The following is an 18,254-nucleotide window of genomic DNA, read 5'->3' as shown; positions in this document are numbered from 1 at the left end:
TTATCTCATTCATCATATTGCATTGCATTGGTTTTCATTTCTTGTCCTAAAACAGAGCACTAATCTGTTTATTTTTAAGTTACACATTCTACATTGATTACAAAAGAAAATCAAATGTGTTTTTAAAAGTAGTATTATTTTATACAGAAATAAATTATTTATAATTCTGATGAGAATAAAGTTAATTAAAATGTTAAGGAAACAAATATATTGATATGAAATATATCAAATTAATTTTAAATTCATTCAGGTACAATTACCAAACATAGCTCAAGGCCTTTTGAATAAAGGGTGGCAGTCTTTCATTATCAACTGTTGTTGTGGACTATATACTGGAGAAGTATTTGTTCTCCATTTGAGTGAGATGTTTTTATGTGACTAATTGAGAAAAGTGCTTCCATATATTTTATTATTAGTAGTATTAGTTCAAGAATAAAATAAAAATATCGGATTGATATAGGCATCGGCAAATAGCCAAATCTATATACGATCGGTATCGTATCGGAAGTGAAAAAGTGGTATCGGGACATCCCTAGTATTAATCTTTTTTTTTTTGCCAAAGTGTGAACAGCTCATAACGAACTTCAAAAATGAGAACTTCCCCGACGTCCTAGGTTGTCAATAAAAGTCTGTAGACTGATTTCTACAGTATGTGAAGGACGTTTTTGCCAGGAACATCAAAAGGATGTGGCGTTTATGTGCGTTCCTGAAAACCTCTCTTAATGTTCTCTACAGCTAATGTTAGCTTAGACATGGAGTCCACTAACGTCAACTGCACAGCACAACACAGACTCAAACACAAGCTAAAATAAAAGGTTTGCTGTTTTACAGTAACAGTGGCAAGGTTAATCTGTAATGATTCAACAAGGTCAACTACAACACATGAAATTAATGCTTATACAATGTTCATAATACCAAAAGAACCATTCTGTACTGTATTCTCAATGTGTCATGCAAAGAAAATGGATTAATTGAAACTATAGTCTGACATAGCCAGATATATATAGTCTATAGTGTAATTTTAACTACCTCAACTGTTGACATGATGCCAGTGAATTGCATATCCACATCGCTATAAGATTCTTTCTTGACTGCCATTTCCTCACCGCTGTCATTTTTGTTGTTTGTTATTGGGAGGAAAGTGTGTGCACGAGTAAGCAAGTACACCTGGCTGCAGTCTGCAGATCGGGGTGGGGTGCACGTGTCGTCCCGTCCCGTCCCACACTTACTCTGATTGGTTCATTCATCTTCAATAGGCATACTTGATAGAAAATGTTTCCGTAGTTGGTGTAGGTCAGAGTAGCGCATGGTTTGATGAGCGAATGTTATCAATCAAGTTGCAAAACTGTAAAAGACTTCCTATTCCAGTACAAGGGTGGTCTATTAGAGGAGAGAGCTTTCCAGACAATATGACCACACTGTATGGGGCCCTGGTTGTCATGGCAGAGAAACTCAAATCTCACACAGAAGTGTCTGACCTAAAGTGTCTTCATCCTATAGACCAGCGGTCCCCAACCTTTTTTGCGCCACGGACCGGTTTAATATCAGACAATATTTTCACGGACCGGCCTTTAAGGTGTGGCGGATAAATACAACAAAATAAAATGATACGACCGGCATAAAAACTGGGGTATTTTTTAAATATAATAATAAACGTGAATCCAATGTGTAGGCCTACTCGCAACTTTAGCAGCGTCCTCGTAACATCGCGCCTAAAGACAACTGAGAAAGCCTGAACACAAACAAAATGCCACCCAAAAGAAAAAAAACTGTTTTCGGCGCTGATGCGTTCATGTAACATGTAAGGGTGGCGCTGCCAATAAAACACCCAAAAGCTGTCACAACGAACCAGCAAAATTAATGATTATGAATATGTAAAATATAGTAGGAGACATTTTAATTGTTTATTAATAAACAAGTGTTTTCTGTGTTGGCTGCAAAGATGAAGTTGACGATGCCGACTCGCAATCTTCGCAGTATGTAGTGAACGTGCCAAAGAGAAATGTACATTTCATACGAATTACATAAGCAGACAGTCAGTTTTCTTTCGTTTTGAATTGTTCTGTTTAAAAGTAGACATTTCAAGCTTTCTATATATGTCTCAGGTCTGTGAGGCAAGTAGGCTACCTTATCACTGAGTTTCGGTTAATTTATGAGACCAGTTGGTTGATGAAACAGATTAAAATTAAGATAAAATTAATACAAAACGAAATTAAATTTAAAGACAGGCTTTGTGCTTTCTGTTTGAGTACTCTGTGAAAGTTTTAAAGCAGTCTTTTAGTGCCGCTTTCAGAGCGCTCACGTCCGTAACGGAGAACTGTCCCGTCTGTAAAGTTTTTTTTTTTTTTTTTTTTTTTTTTTTTTTTTTGTGAAATAAATTTCTAAATAAATGCGACTTATAGTCCAGTGCGACTTAGGCTATATGTTTTTTCTTCTTCATTGCGCATTTTTTGACTGTTGCGTCTTATAGTCTGGAAAATACGGTAAGTTATTCTTTCTGTGCGGCCCGGTACCAAATGCCCGGTGGTTGGGGACCCCTGCTATAGACCTTATGCACCAGAGAAATGAGGGCGCCGCCATTTTTAGAATATTGTCTTTTAACTTCCGTTTTTGCGGTCGCTCTGTATATTTCTATGGCGCTGCTGTCCAGAAGTAATTAGCTTTTGAAGTGGATTTACTTAATGTAAAGTTAACGAAAGTTATCATGAGGACTGTAATGTTTAAAGCAGATGACTTAAATGTCAGTCGACCGGTAAAACGAGCCGTTCATTAATAAATAATCAAAATCCTATATTCCCTATTGGGTTTTTGTTAAGGGAAAAACTGCCAATTGGCCAACAAAGTGACATCATACCTGCACCACTCTATAGACCTTATGTAGCCCCGCCCCTTTTCAGCACTGCACTCGTTGTCTTGTCTTCCGGTCTGTATTTTCACAGCGATCTTGCATTTATGAATGAACGGCTCGTTTTAAAATCTTCCCGACATTTGTTAAGACATCTACTTTAAACATTATAATCCACTCTTATGGACAGCGATGCCATAGAAATATACAGAGCAACCGCAAAACGGCAGTTCAAAGACAATATTCTAAAGTTGCGCTTGTTTCTCTGGCGCATAAGGTCTATAGAAGGCCTGTGTTAAACTCATCCTGTACCATTTTTGTTACAGACATGACGGACACCTAAAATCAGGTGTATTCTTAAACATAGCTATGCTATTACCATTTTACTTTTTTGCTACTTTCTCAGAACGTTTAAAAATATAGCTTGAGGAGTATTTCCCATGACATTTCTCAAAGGCAAGGTCCTAGTGTGATTAAGCATAGTGTGATTCCATTATGCCTCATGTCACCAGACAGAATGAAAGTGCACTGCTTTTTCTAAACGGAGCCTAGTGTTCAACCTTTTGTCTTTACTTTCCTTCATCATTTTCACACATACCAGTGCCAATCTAGTCTCTAAAAGTCATGATTATTGAGAAAAACATTTCATAAAATGAACAGTAAACCTAGACAGAAGTTTAACAAGACACACATTTTCCCCTCAAACTAGGTAAGCCACATATACATCCAACCTGAGACGCTGTGATAACACTACAGAGGAAGACACTGGCTGACTGTCCTGTCCTTGTAGGGTACGGTCCTGTTCACTACAATCCCTGACAGTCAGGCATGGGAAAAAATACTTAAGTCAATGTGGCTTTAACCTCATTAGGGCATATTGCCTCTGTGTTCCCGCTCATTTCACTGAGCGATCACAAACATATCCTTGTCGGAATATTTTTCAGTGGATAAGGACAAAGAGACGCCGTAAGGAATTGTGACAAGAAACAAAAGCAGGGAGACAGATAACAGGCCTTGTTTTAATATTACACAGAGCTGTACGTGTTAGGTGGGGTTTCACCTCGGCCTGAGCTGGACTGATTCATCGTGGCATTCCAGCTCATTTGTTTTACAGATGGGTTTCCCAGCTCACTCAGCAAAGAATTTGTTTTCCAAGTCTGAAAAGCAGACTCTTCAGAAATAGTCTCAGAGGGAAAGAGAGAGAGAGAATAAGTTGTGTATAAAAAAAGAAACAGGAGCAGTGGATAATGAAATGCTTTTTGGAAGACTGATGGGAGAAAGAGAGAGTAATGTAAAACTGATATATTCCTCAAATAAAAATTCCATTCAAAATACATAGTTTTGGGCTTTATTTTGTGTAACTTCCCAGCTAACCCGCGTTATTACTGTCTTAATTAAATAGTTCTGCTAAGCAGCTGTGGCCCAGTATTACCTAAAACTGTCTTTATAAATGATGAAGGATTGAGCAAGATTTGTTTTACAAACTTTAATGTTACATCAGTCGTTCACATTAGTGCTTGGCTAACGTATGCGCTGTTATTGATACAGTTCCTGAATGTGCACGGCAATAAATTGGAAATATACACATCAGTTTGTTGATGGGCATACACTTGTTAATGCTGATGGTGAGGAATAACAGTTGCAATATATCATAATGTGCGTCAAAATAACTACTGTATCACTGAGAAAAACGTCCTACTCAAGTCGTCCTTTTGATGGAGGTTTGGGTTGAATAACTATTTCTTCCCATGTTTTATCATCTGGCGTGTGCTTGGATTGATATAGTAAAATCGCCGCCATCGTTACTCTCTTTACAGTGTGTACAATCACTAAGCTTTAGGAAGCCTCTGGAGCTGAAGTTGAAGCCGAAGCCATTACCAGTTATGGTAATGGACTTTTCGTTTCCAATAAGTGCTATAAGCGGTAGGACCAATTGTAACAGACTGGGCCATCTGGCCAATCAGAACAGAGTAGGCTCGAAAAAAAGGGGGGGATTTAGAGAAAAACAATCATCCAACGAGTCGTTCGAGAATCACTGAAAAATGTGATGTGCAATAGCCTGGCTAACGTCAGACCAAGTCTCATTTGAGACTTGGTCTGGGAACCACGTGTTCATTTTCTCGTATTTGAGGCGTGGTTTACGAATGCCCAGAGCCGTTTATTGGGCGCTATGAATGTCTATCAAATGCGCCTGTATGTAGCTCATAGCCAATCGCTTCAATTATACCAGATGACGTATGTAGAGTGACAGAAATTCGACGAGGAAAAAGACGATGGGTCAAAGATTTATTTGTACACGATGGCGTTTAGCGAATATTACCGTTTGTGCAAGATAAACATGAGGGTAGAAGGTAACGTCGAGTCTGATGCCATGTTGGATCCATAGATATAAACAAACTGCTTCGGTGTCGTCATCGTCTTGCTGCTCCCTCCCCGTTCTGTGATTGGTTCCCTTTTTCAGGGGAAAATTTGGTCCATGGTGTCCAGACTGCCTAGCAGTGTGAATAAAATCGCGCTGCGAGCAAGGCAGTATGGGGAAACCCAGGCTAGATGTGCAATGTATATTATGAGAAAATTCAAGTGTTTTTTTTTTTTACCTTTGATGCATGTAAACCTGTTGTAGGAGACCTCCAAAACAAAATTAGGATCCTTTAAAATAGCATAATAGGGGCACTTTAAGTTAAATCTGTAAAACCTAAACCACAGCAAGGTGTTTTTTTTTTTTTTTTTGGTAATGGTTGTTGTAAGCGCAATGGCATTAGTAGTACATTTAACATTTAGCTCAAATGATCTATAGGGAATTTTAATAATTAATCATGAATAGGATTAATATTTTGCATATTACAGTTACATTAATTTATTTGAAGTTGAAAATAGATCGATTTGTATATATGAATAATCAATCACAACGAATTCAATTCATCATTCATATATCAATAATCCTATTTCAGATCGATTATGAGATAACCCTTAATGGAAAATTAATGTAATTATCGAACAGTTGTTTGTCCCGCAAACGACCATAAGATTAACTTACTAACCTTCTCAATAAAGTTATCACTTCTTATAACTTCAAAAAGGAATAGCTTCTGGCCATGAAACCACTCTTTTTGTCCTTATAAAATTTAGGTTACTAAACCATAATCAAATTGTAAAGCCTGTAGCTAGATCAAACATTTCAGGGACTTGTAATGTGAGAATTATAGACAGGATCAATCAAGTAGCCTATATATGGAATTTTAATAATTGGACTAATACATTGAACTAAGGAATACAAAATACTACAATTTACACGAGTAACTATGTATGTACAGGACACGTAAACAAAATACAAGACTAAACGAATAACAGATGAGAGAGGGAGAGGATGAAAGGGAGAAAGTGAAACTAAAGTTCAGGATGAGAGAGATCACCGAAATGATCTCAGCATGGCAAAATCACAGGCAATGTAACCTTGAGAGACAGCAAGGAATCAAATCACATTAAAAGTTCAATAAACTTATCTTGCAAAATGGTTCTCTTTGTTGCTGAAGAACGCAGAGTCGTGCGTGCATCGTTAACTGTACGTTCACACCGCCACCGGCGAGAGCGGCAAAATTCGCTCTCGCCGCCCTGCCACCGACGCCGTAGAAAGATTCGGGGACGCTCTGACGCTCTGACGTAGATTAGAATGCGTGATTTTTTTCCTCTCAGGCGGAGGACTTCTACATTCTGATTGGTTGCCGCCGAACCGCGTCATAGCTTATTACCATAAAGTTGACTTGATTTCAACTCCTCTCGCCGCTCTCGCCGTCCAAGACGCGCCGCGCCGCCCTCGCCGGTGCTCGCCGCCGGCTCTCATTGAAAATTAATGGCTTCCGGCCACTTTGCCGCTCTCGCCGCCGGTGGTGTGAACGCACAGTAACGGTGCGTTTCCACTACAGCGGCAAAAGTCCGCTCAGTGCCGCTGGCAACGCTATAACGCCTCCGCTTTGGGGTGTGTCATTGCGAGTGTGTTTAATCGAAGTTTTTTTTCAACACACGGACAGTATAATCACCAGAAATGCACGCGATTACATTTACAGATAGACAAGCTTTGTTTCCAAATGCACCAGCAAAGATATCCTTTCAATTTTATAAACTTTTATTAACCCAGCCAATATAATCACAATGAACACATCCAAAATAAAATATTTAACATATATATAACAACTGCAAAGCGTCTAATTTGTAAACAAAATGATTTACGCACTAAATCCAGCATAAACTCCAGCAAAATTTGCATATTTTTAAACTCTCAAAACAGATGTCACATCACGAACCTCACAGCAATTGGCTGCCGACCGCGTTTTTCGCTTGATATTTGCATAAAGTCAAAAACTGCCCAACCTTTTTGACGCTCTCGGTCGCTCTCAACGCTTTCTCCGGTCCGCTGGCAATCCCAAAATGCACTGCGCGAGCGTGAAGCTCAACTTCCATAGGAATGAATTGAAAACGCTCGCTCCGCTCCGCTCGCAACGCGCCAGTGGAAACGCACCATAAGAGCAGCGTGCGTGTGTTTCTTTAAGAAAAGCAGGGCTTGCTTCTGTGAGCGCGGCCGCGGGCTGTTCAAGTCTCTTTAAAGTTGAAGTTGCCGGCTACGTTTGCTTCGCTGAACGTAGGGAGAGTCCGAAGATGAAAATAAATAAAAGACTTAAAGAAAAAGAAAAACGGAGAACGCTCCCAAAAAGGGAGCCATATGGATCTTCTCGCTGACGAAGAGGGTTCGTGAAAGTGCTCACGGAAGATTTCCTGAGTCGGTCTTTTATGGAAAAGATGGGTTGACGCCTCTGTTCGCGCGAACAACCAATGAACGTCCAAAGATCTGAAGCGGGAAAAGTTCCTTTGTCTCTGGGGGAGACACCCACTCGAGGGAGTTATGGTGTTGTCTTAATACTCTAGTTAGACGATTCATATAGTAATAATCATATCATTGCAATCTATTATCGAGATTCAACTCCGTTAAGTCTCAAGATTTAAAATGATATAAAACATGTCATATGAAAGATTATAGGAATACACAAAGTTACATAAGATATGCAGAATTACACACATTTAAAGTTTCCTCACACGACTATCAAGCCCTGATATCGGCTACTATGACACGGGAAAATCAAATCCATGTTTACACATTTCTTAAGTGGTTATACACATAGAAAATGTAGGATTTAAATAGGAGTAAAAATTAACACTTTAATTCTGCTCCACTCCTAAAATCTCCGTTGCTTGACATTCCAAACAAAGTGGGGGGGGGGAAGGCAATTGCCAGAGAACGTTGGTGAACATTCTCTAACTAAAACAATATTGATTAAAGAATACATTTCAAAACCCAGGGCCGGCCCGAGGCATAAGCGAACTAAGCGGCTGCTTGGGGCCCCCTCGCCACCAGGGGGCCCCCAAGCGAGTTTTTTTTTTTTTTTTTCATATTAATTAAATTAAACAAGTGACAAATGAATGAATGGATTAATAATTCAAGACAATATATACCTGCCTACAACTGCTGCTGTGTCTGCCAGTGTTTGAGTCATGCGCATAACCTTGCGTGCATAGACAATTCGTGCGCGAAGTCACGGTAATGTTAAGCCATGTCACAAAAATTTGATTTGATCAATGATTTATCCTTTAAATTTAATGATATTCAGAACAGAACAAGAATAAAAAAATAACTATAAACAAGCCAAAATGAAATAATTTAAAGCGAAAGTGAAAGCGACATTGGGCTCAAGTATCTCTCTCATTAGAATCAAAATGTTTCAACATTCGCGATGGATTTGGATGGTAAACTATTATTTATTATAGGCTTCTTTGTACTTCACCCACGTTCCAATATCGAGGGGAAAAAATCATTCTCTTCACATGCGCAAAAATGTGCTTGAGATCCAATATCGAGGGAAAAAAAAAATCATTCTCTTCACTCACATGCGCAAAAATGTGCTTGGAAACATCACAGTGGAGCGGTGCTTAGGCTACGCAGCGCTGAATGGTACGAATTGTAGGCTACTACTGACTATTTAAACAGAGCAGTGTAATTTTTATATGTTAGGTTGACTATTTTATTATTATATTTTATTACGGCTATAACGAACAGGCTGCGATGTCAAGATTGCAATGCTGGAATATGTTCATATGAATATGAATATGTGTGTGTGTGTGTGTGTGTGTGTGTGTGTGTGTGTGTGTGTGTGTGTGTGTGTGTGTGTGTGTGTGTGTGTGTGTGTGTGTGTGTGTGTGTGTGTGTGTGTGTGTGTGTCACATAGAAAGTTTCGTTATCTCTCTGTGGGTCCTTTTGAAGCTCCCCACAGGGAAGAAGAATGTTGGTTTCAGGTTTCTGGAGTATCTCTGAGATGCCATAAGTGTCGAGAAGCCTCTTGCTGCAACCTGCGGTGGACATCCAACCCGGCCCACATCCAAGTGTGACGTCAGAAGCCATTAGGCCGGCACGCCCATGCCCAAATTGGACACATTCTCATTAACGAAGAAGCATCGAGAAGAGAAGACAAGAAGACGAAGGTAACTGCGAAACAAAATGCACAAAACAAGCCACGCGGTTTTAGTATAAATACTGTTCAACATTATACGAATGAGTTGTATGAGAATGAAATGTTACCTGTTGAAAGCAGCTCTTATTACTTTAATAATAGTTTATGAGGTCAGTGCAGTGCGACTGATCACTTGACTAGCATGCCTGCTCCGAGCGCGAAAGTCCGCGATATGTAATAAATTGTCAAAATATGGATGTAATTCGAATGAATAAGATTTGATGATGTTGTTTTAGAACTATGAATTATCTTCAACTTACATATTTGGTCATTTAACTCTCCTGTGATGTCTCTTAACTGAGTTGTGTGTTACATTGGCTGAGTGTATTTCGTATCGGCAAGTTAACCTTAACTAACGTTAAGGGTAGATATGAAAATTATATTATTTCAGTGCTTATGTGTGACGTTACATTCTGTAAATCTTATTCTGCTTCTAGAGAATTTGAGAATTGATTGTCACTCTGTCAGTTGTAACTGCATATTGAAAATTTTTAAGTTGTTCAGTCATTGCTATGTAAATAATCTATGTTCAGTCATTGCTATGTAAGTGTATTGCTTATGTAAATAAGCAATACACGTTTAGATAATGTAATGTGATGATAAACTGTTGTAATATGCATAAGTTGGTTGTAGCACAATATTTTGTGTTTCCACAAATATTTTTTCATATAATATAAATAAATGCATGTATATATAAATAAATTCATTCTTGAATCATTCTCGAGTTTTTCCTTCTTATATCTGGCCATATCATTTAGTGACTGCATATGATGATTGCATCATTATTTTCCCTGATAATGAGCAAATTAGTTAAACTTAAGGAGGTTAATCATTACAATTCAATAAACTAAGACTCACTCCAATTTTTCAGTTGTTTAAAGATTGATATACATTTTTTAATTGTTTTGTGTAAATTAAAATTTACCCATGTGTGTAAACTTGATGTATTAACACAAAATATTAATTTGTGACCAAGATATTTTAAACTGATGGTATTTTGATATGTTAAACTAGCTTACTAAATAAGTGAGGGATTAACTGGTTTTTATGTGTTAGAAAATTATGCAAAAGTTCCTTTATTTTAGTAATTCAACATAGCTGTAAGCCATAATAATCAAATTTAGAACACATAAAGGCTTGAAATATCTCACTTTGCATGTAATGAATCTATATTATATATTAGTATCAGCTTTTAGTTGAATTACTGAAATGAACTTGCACAATATTTTTTTTCAAGTTTCACCATATTGTTTTTTTTAACTTAAGGTTTACTTAAATTCCATTCTGCTGTTCTATTGTTTTATTTGCTATAACAGGAATTAATAAGTGAAGTCTTAATTTGGTTGTAAAAATGCAATATTTCTATAAACACATAGAAAGAAATGTAAAAAAGTTTACATTTATTTTTTTTATTTAGAAGGGGTAAATATATGTGCAATTTGGAGTCCACATATAATTAAGAAAGTGACAAACTCGTTTTAGTTTAAGTATATGCTCCCTTAAACGTTTATTATAGCAAAACCATGATTATTGATTACCATTTGTGTAACAGAAATACAAAAATATTGTTTTAACGTACATTGTTTACTTGTATTACCATGTCATTGACTTACAAAACCAGTGAGCAATGCAGATGTAACGTATGACCATGGCATGTGGGCCTACCATTTTTATTATAAACCAATAACTATGATAACCATATGATAACCGTAAACATTTCCTACAGAAAGTACAGCGCCATTTTGCGCATGCGAGTCACGTGCCGTATTTGGATATGGGCGTGTCTTCTGACGTCACACTTGGATGTGGGCCGGGTTGGATATCCACCGCAGGAAATGAGTCACGTGCCGTATATGGACATGGGCGTATCTTCTGACGTCACACTTGGATGTGGGCCGGGTTGGATGTCCACCGCACGATGCAGCGAGCTGTACTTGTAAGTGTCAGAAAAGTCCATTTGCTCCAGTCTCTCTGGAGCTGGCGTATGATTTATAATTTTGAAGTCAAGAGGTTACAAGCTTTAGTAAGCTTAGCAAAGAACGTTTTGGGGAGGGATGTGCTTAGAAAGCACAGAGAGTCCGAATTTGTTAATTCAGAATCAAACGAACGAATGATTCAAATAGCCCCGTCGCTACATTGTAGTGAACAGCAGATGAACAGTTCATCTGACACTCACACGCACTAAGAAATGTGTGAGTCCATAACTATTTTGGTACAATATGTGATCAAAATTACAACATCGTGCACAAGTAAACAAGCTCAGGAATTTAGTGGGTTGCACGTCTTTCCACATAATACTTTGTCAACACAGCTGGGAACTTCTGCAAAAAAGGTCCTTAAGCTTAAATGTAGATGCCCAAACACATGTATGAAATACACTGAACACAGCATCACGTGACAAAAGCAAGGATTCATTAGAGAAAAACACGGGTATAGATTTGTATACAACTGAAGATGGATGATGTTTTATTTAAAAGTACAAAGGAAGAAAACCATCTGGGCCAACAAATTATTGAAACCAGGTGACTTCTCATATTTTAACAGTGAATAAAAAATATTAAAAAAAGAGCACTGAGATAGGGAAGTGCATTTGTTTCACAAAAAAATTACAGTACAAACATTACAGCATATCCTGCATTTCATAATCGCAGTGTTATCAGTATGACCCTGATGTTCACTAGCTGTGAATCTCTCAAAACTCAAGACTCCTTTAACAACCACCTTTGACATCAGAGATGGGCAGGATGGTCAGTTAGTCACACAACAACTAGTTAAAGCAATAAATGATTTATGAGAATTTTCATCTTAAAAGTCAGCCCTCCATGCTGCTGGTGTCGGACTTTAAAAATCACTACAGCAAAAACTACAAGTCTAACTATATAATATAAAAGCTCAAACATTATTAAATACAAGTAAATGGTCAGTAATAAAATAGGAAATAAACAAATTACAAGCAACAGCACAAATAAATACTGCAAAACAAAGATACAAATGAACTAAAACAATGGTTTTCATGAATATACCTTGGAGGGGTAAACCAATATTCAGTATCGTATCAGTTACAATTCTGCAATTTTTGCCAGATTGGGTATCTGTCTGGCAGGTCTGATCTAAATCCAATATTGTGCGTATTCATGGTTGTTACGGTTTAGCTCAACAAAAGGCAAAAAGCATTATAAAGCATCATAAAAAGTTCCTTTAGTTAACAGTAGTGAATTCATTAGTTAACGAATGAAAATTATTACACTTCTATTATTATTTAATTTTAGTTAATTTCAACATTTTCCCTATTAATACATTGTTAAAATCAAAAGTTGTGTCTGTAAATATTATTTAATGGGTCTGAGCCATAGACTGTAAAAAAAGATGGACGACGCCCCTTCGCTCTCTTCCATTGATGAGAACTGAAGCCGCCAGTGTCCCGATATGGCGCTGACATATTGGAACTTGAGTCTGCGCAGTAGCGATCTCGGGACCAGTGCTGCGCAGTAGTGAGCAGGAAGTAAAGCCGTGAAATCAACGCTCCGCCCTCACGCTAGCAATTCTGCACACTTTTTAAAAAATGTATTGCAGTACGACAAGAGGCTTGTTAAAATAAAGTAAATACAATCTCCTCAGTCCTCCGAAGATCCCGAAAAAAATGTCCGTTGGTGCTTCAGTGACTACTTCGCTCAGAGAACCTGTCAATCACAGCTGTCAATCATGACGTTACACCACCGCATCACGTAGGCTAACTAACTAAAAACCAACTTATTTTTGAAACAGACACTTGAACTTACATCAGCGTGATAAAAACGACAGCAAATGAAAGAAACCACCTTTGGAAAAAAGATATTTGAAGTGTAATTTAATTGTTTAGTTGGCCTCATGTCCCGTTGAATAACACGGGGAGGCGGGGCTTATGACCTATACTAGGACCAGTCACCGGGGGGCGACCGAGAGGTTTTGGCTTCACTTTTCAGGGCTTGTGCGGCACACTTGGTCTGAGCTAACATAAACTAACATCAGTTAGCCTAAATCAGTTGCATATTTTAGTAACTAATGAGACCTTATTGTAAAGTGTTACCAGTTGTTCTTCATAATTCTTTTGCACATTTGCTACATCAAGCCAACGTGCAAACTATCGCAAATCAAAGTGAAAGTATAAGTCGCAGAAGCTTAACACAATCATCTTCATTAAAAGTAAAGGTCTGTGTATTGCATGTAGAGCGGGAATTGAAGATCGGATTTATATACGTTTTGCGAAAACATTTGTGACCAGGTGTAAATGGAATCGTTTTGATAAATCAGATAGCTATCTGATCAGTAAAAACACAAGAAGTGACCAGGTGTAAACTACGGTGACGCATTGCTGCCACATACATATCATTTTTTCCACTCAATTACGTCGTAATAACGAGATCTTATGTCGTTAAAACGACATCTTTTTTCGTAATAACGAGATGCTATGTCGTTAAAACAACATATTTTCTTGGCCTTATAAGGACATGTGAAGTCATGTAAAAAAATGCCTTTATCCACATAAAATTGACAGCCTATCGCGCCTTTATCACACTTCTACATTCAAAAAGTTGAAGAAATAGCAGCCCCCAATGGACATTCATGTTAAAAGATCAGATTCTGTACACACCTTATTAATAGCAGATGAGCCCAGAATACGAACATTGCGTTTAATTGCACATTAGGCTAAGCGTTTTCCTCCCATAGAAAACCCTTATAATAAAGAAAAAGCTTAATGTGGCTTGATAGGCTACTTCAGTGATAAAGATCAAATGCTGTACACACCTTATTAATAAACCATACTATCCTACAGAAAAGCAGATGAGCCCAGAATATGAACGCAATGCATTTAATTACATTAAGCGTTTTCCTCCCATATAGAAACCCTTTAAAGAAAATATAGGTGGCTCTTGTGCTTTCTATGAGAGGATGGCATTGCGGTGCACAGCAAATCCTTTAAATGGTAGCTAGCCTATTCAATGCAAAACAAAAATGAAAAATATAAGTAGCCAAAAAAAATACAAATTATTGTGGCATTAATTAGCCCACAAACAATATTTATTTTAAAGCCTAAATTAATTTATTTAAAGAAAACACCAGCGTTGGGCGTTTATCTGTATAGGCTAAGTGTTTCAGCCACCCTTTTCAAACTGGCGCAATAAAATGCAACAGAATTTGATTTGTTAAACATGAAGAGGATTATCCGTCTGGCATGGCCGCTCGCTCTAACGTTAACCTAGATAAATGTTCGCTATTATTAGGTGCATATCCAAGTGTTTGTGCGGAGTGTGGAGCGCGCACTGCATGACATGGAGGCGCCGGTGCCATCACTCGTATTTTCCTATCAACAGTGGAAACAACTTAAAATACTCAATTTCTGGTCATACAGAAAATAATAATACTGTACATCTGTCGCAACTACTTTTATTTGTGTAAACTCACAACAACAAGAAAATGTTGTTCTTTTGTAAAATAAAAGAAAACGAACAGGGCGCGCTTTCATGATCTCTGTGAATTGGAGCGCGTCTCAAAAATGAACTGAAAAACAGTGTAGAAAAGCCTCACAGACATGAGAAATATAGCTATCTATATAAAGCTTATAAAAAAAAGTCCACCAACGAAAAAAATCCAATCGGAAGCAAATACGTACGGTACCATCTGATTATGTAATCCTGTCCGTATATATAAAAGGCGCATCTCTTGAGGCTAAATTACAGAGAGATGTATGGAGATATATTTGCAGGCAGCCTACACTGATTTAGAAAAGACTAGTTCATTAATAAATAATTAAAATGCTTCGTTATTTTTTTCAGACACATTTATTATTATTAGTCTACTTTTGCCGGTGCTTTGCGTCAAGTTTTATGCATGCGCTTGAGCGCGGAATATAGGCTATAGCCTACATGCACCCAGGATTGAATACGTGCGACTAGTCCAAGTCTAGAAAAATCTTTATGGTAACTCTAATCAATAGCATACATTTAATATTTATTATTTAATATTGACATTATTTAATTAGTAATCAGTATCATTTACTAGCTCTTTACATTAAATTAGTTGAGTTAGCATAATTAATGAACTAATAAAATAAAGTTTAAATTAAGATACTACCGATAACCATATATTTCTATATAGCATTGCTTATTCCACCACACAAAGGACTGTTTATAAGGTGACAATCCGTTATACATGTGAAGATTGTAGGCTGTATCTTGAAGATTTTTGTATTGTATTGTACCTTCTGTTATAAAGATGAAGATTGAAATTTCGTTAATTAAACAAAATATGAACACAATGTTGTAAAAAATAAACAACTTAGGCTATGTTCTGTTAGATGTGTTTTGACTATTTTTGTTTAATTATATCTCTAGGTAATGAAGATATAGGCCTAGCCTATTAACAAAAATAATTATTATATATAATATATTATATATAAAAAAAAAACTTATAGGCGTATATAAAATATATTTTAAAAAAAGGGCCTCATTGTTTAATTTTGCCTGATTGGGGGCTGCTACTATTTGCTTAAGCTTTTTGAACGTAGAAGTGTGATAAAGGCGTGATAGGATATAAATTTTATGTGGATAAAGGCATATTTTGTACATGACTACACATGTCCTTATAAGGCCAAAAAAATATGTCGTTTTAATGACATAGCATCTCGTTATTACAAGAAAAAGATATCGTTATAACGACATAAGATCTCGTTATTACAAGAAAAAGATGTAGTTTTAACGACATAAGATCTCGTTATTACGAGAAAAGATGCCGTTAAAACGACATAAGATCTCGTTATTATGACATAATTGAGGGGAAAAAATAATATGTACAGTATGTGGCAGCAATGCGTCACCGTATTAAACATTCCCTTAGAAACAGCAATAATCTCCGGCAAGATAAAGTCCTATTATGTTAATCCACAGACCTTTATCTACAGATCAAGTATAGCCTAATAATGGGAACATTTGAATCATCTTGGAGAGTTTTTCCATGCTTTACTGACTGTCGTAACCTAACAATGACTTGCTGTTTGAATGCTGAATGGAGAATAATTGACAACCACGGCAGAGGGAAGAGGTTCCGTCAACTTTAATTTAACGATGTAGATATTTGTCTGTCCCCACGTTACTATGTTGTATGTAGAGGTCAGAGGTCAACTTTTCTAAGCATGCAGTAGGGAATCGTGTTCAGCGGTGACCTGACATCTCTCTTAATCTCACTGTCGATCTGCTGCTCTTCCACGTCCCACCTTGCCATTTCCTGGGTAGTGACAGGAAGTTCATAACTGTAAATATTTACATGGGCTCAAAGTTTGTTTTTGTTTTTTTTACACTGTTTAGGATCAGGAGCTACAGAGCCTGTGTCACACTGAGCAGGGATGTTCCACTGATACATTTTTGAGTGTTAATAATGAAATGTCAATGGAGTATATTAGAAATCTGCCAATAGGCTACATATTTCAAAATTGTTCAGACAACTCAACAACTTGACGAAATTTGTAAGTATGCAGTTTTGCACATCACAACGGGAGCAAATGATGATAAATATCGATATTGATCTATGAAAATATTATAAATATTAAATAAATATTTAAAAAAAGTGAAATATAAAATAATCATATTTTTTGCCATATTGCCCAGACATAATAACATCCCTATATGTTGTATTATTCTAATTTAATTGGTTGGTTAAAATGCAAGAATTATACATTAAATTGCCCTTACAAAGGTAAAAATGCCCATAACAGGTAAAAATCTAAAATTTTATTGGAAAAGTTAATAACTGACCTCACCATGAAAGACAGCACTTCGACAACTGTCCCGCAACACTGATTTCACCACCTTGCAACAAAGAGGCTTCTGTCCACCTCTGCTTTTACATGGATCGAAATAAACAAGAGAAGAGAAGAATCATAAGCTCTCAGATGCTCTGTTGGAACATGTTCAAGCTTTGCAATTCTCCTCAGGCGTTTAAAACCATGATTTACTTTACAGGAACCAGGGCTGCATTCACAAAGAATTTTATCTTATGCTCTGAAGAGTTCCTAGCTAGGCGCTTTAGCCTAAAACCTATTACCTTTTTTCTCTATTTACTAACACACACAGAGTGGTTGTTTGGAAGAGAAGTGCAGGCAGACATTGAGAGAGAGAGAGAGAGAGAGAGAGAGAGAGAGAGAGAGAGAGAGAGAGAGAGAGAGAGAGAGAGGAGAGAGAGAGAGAGAGAGAGAGAGAGAGAGAGAGAGAGAGAGAGAGAGAGAGAGAGAGAGAGAGAGAGAGAGAGAGAGAGAGAGAGAGAGAGAGAGAGAGAGAGAGAGAGAGAGAGAGAGAGAGAGAGAGAGAGAGAGAGAGAGAGAGAGAGAGAGAGAGAGAGAGAGAGAGAGAGAGAGAGAGAGAGAGAGAGAGAGAGAGAGAGAGAGAGAGAGAGAGAGAGAGAGAGAGAGAGAGAGAGAGATTTACAAAACCTTTATTTTAAAACAGCACTAAATTTTCAACAATTCACATTATATGAAAACAGATTAAAATAAATAAAAAAATTGAAAATTGAAAATTACATTTTCAAAACCAGATGTCCATCAGAAACACACAAAACATCATTAACACACCACAGATCATTGAAACCCATCTCATTTTTTACAAGATTATAGTATGCAAATTCTATCCTTAATCTGCCAGCTACTAACTTCATAAACATCATTTCAACATTTATACTATTAAGCTGTATACCCTGATTTTTCCTGGTTTTCCATATTGCCAATTTCGCAGTTCCGATTAGATAATTTAACAGACACATCTTCCTTCTTTTTGAAAAGTTATATTTCACACCCCCTATAAAAACTTCATCTGAGAAATCTT

The 18,254-nt window shown here is 37.2% G+C and overlaps 1 protein-coding gene across 6 annotated transcripts in view; it reads right to left on the bottom strand.

The window, feature by feature from the left end:
* Positions 1–18,254, bottom strand: part of svild (supervillin d) — a 226,291-nt gene that overhangs the window by 205,241 nt on the left and 2,796 nt on the right. The gene's annotated exons all lie outside the window — the stretch shown is intronic.

The sequence above is a fragment of the Scardinius erythrophthalmus genome (genome assembly GCF_964197995.2).
Source record: "Scardinius erythrophthalmus genome assembly, chromosome: 18".
Classification (NCBI taxonomy): domain Eukaryota; kingdom Metazoa; phylum Chordata; class Actinopteri; order Cypriniformes; family Leuciscidae; genus Scardinius; species Scardinius erythrophthalmus.
Note: the sequence above shows the minus strand (reverse complement) of the source record. Positions and strands in the feature narration are given on the sequence as shown.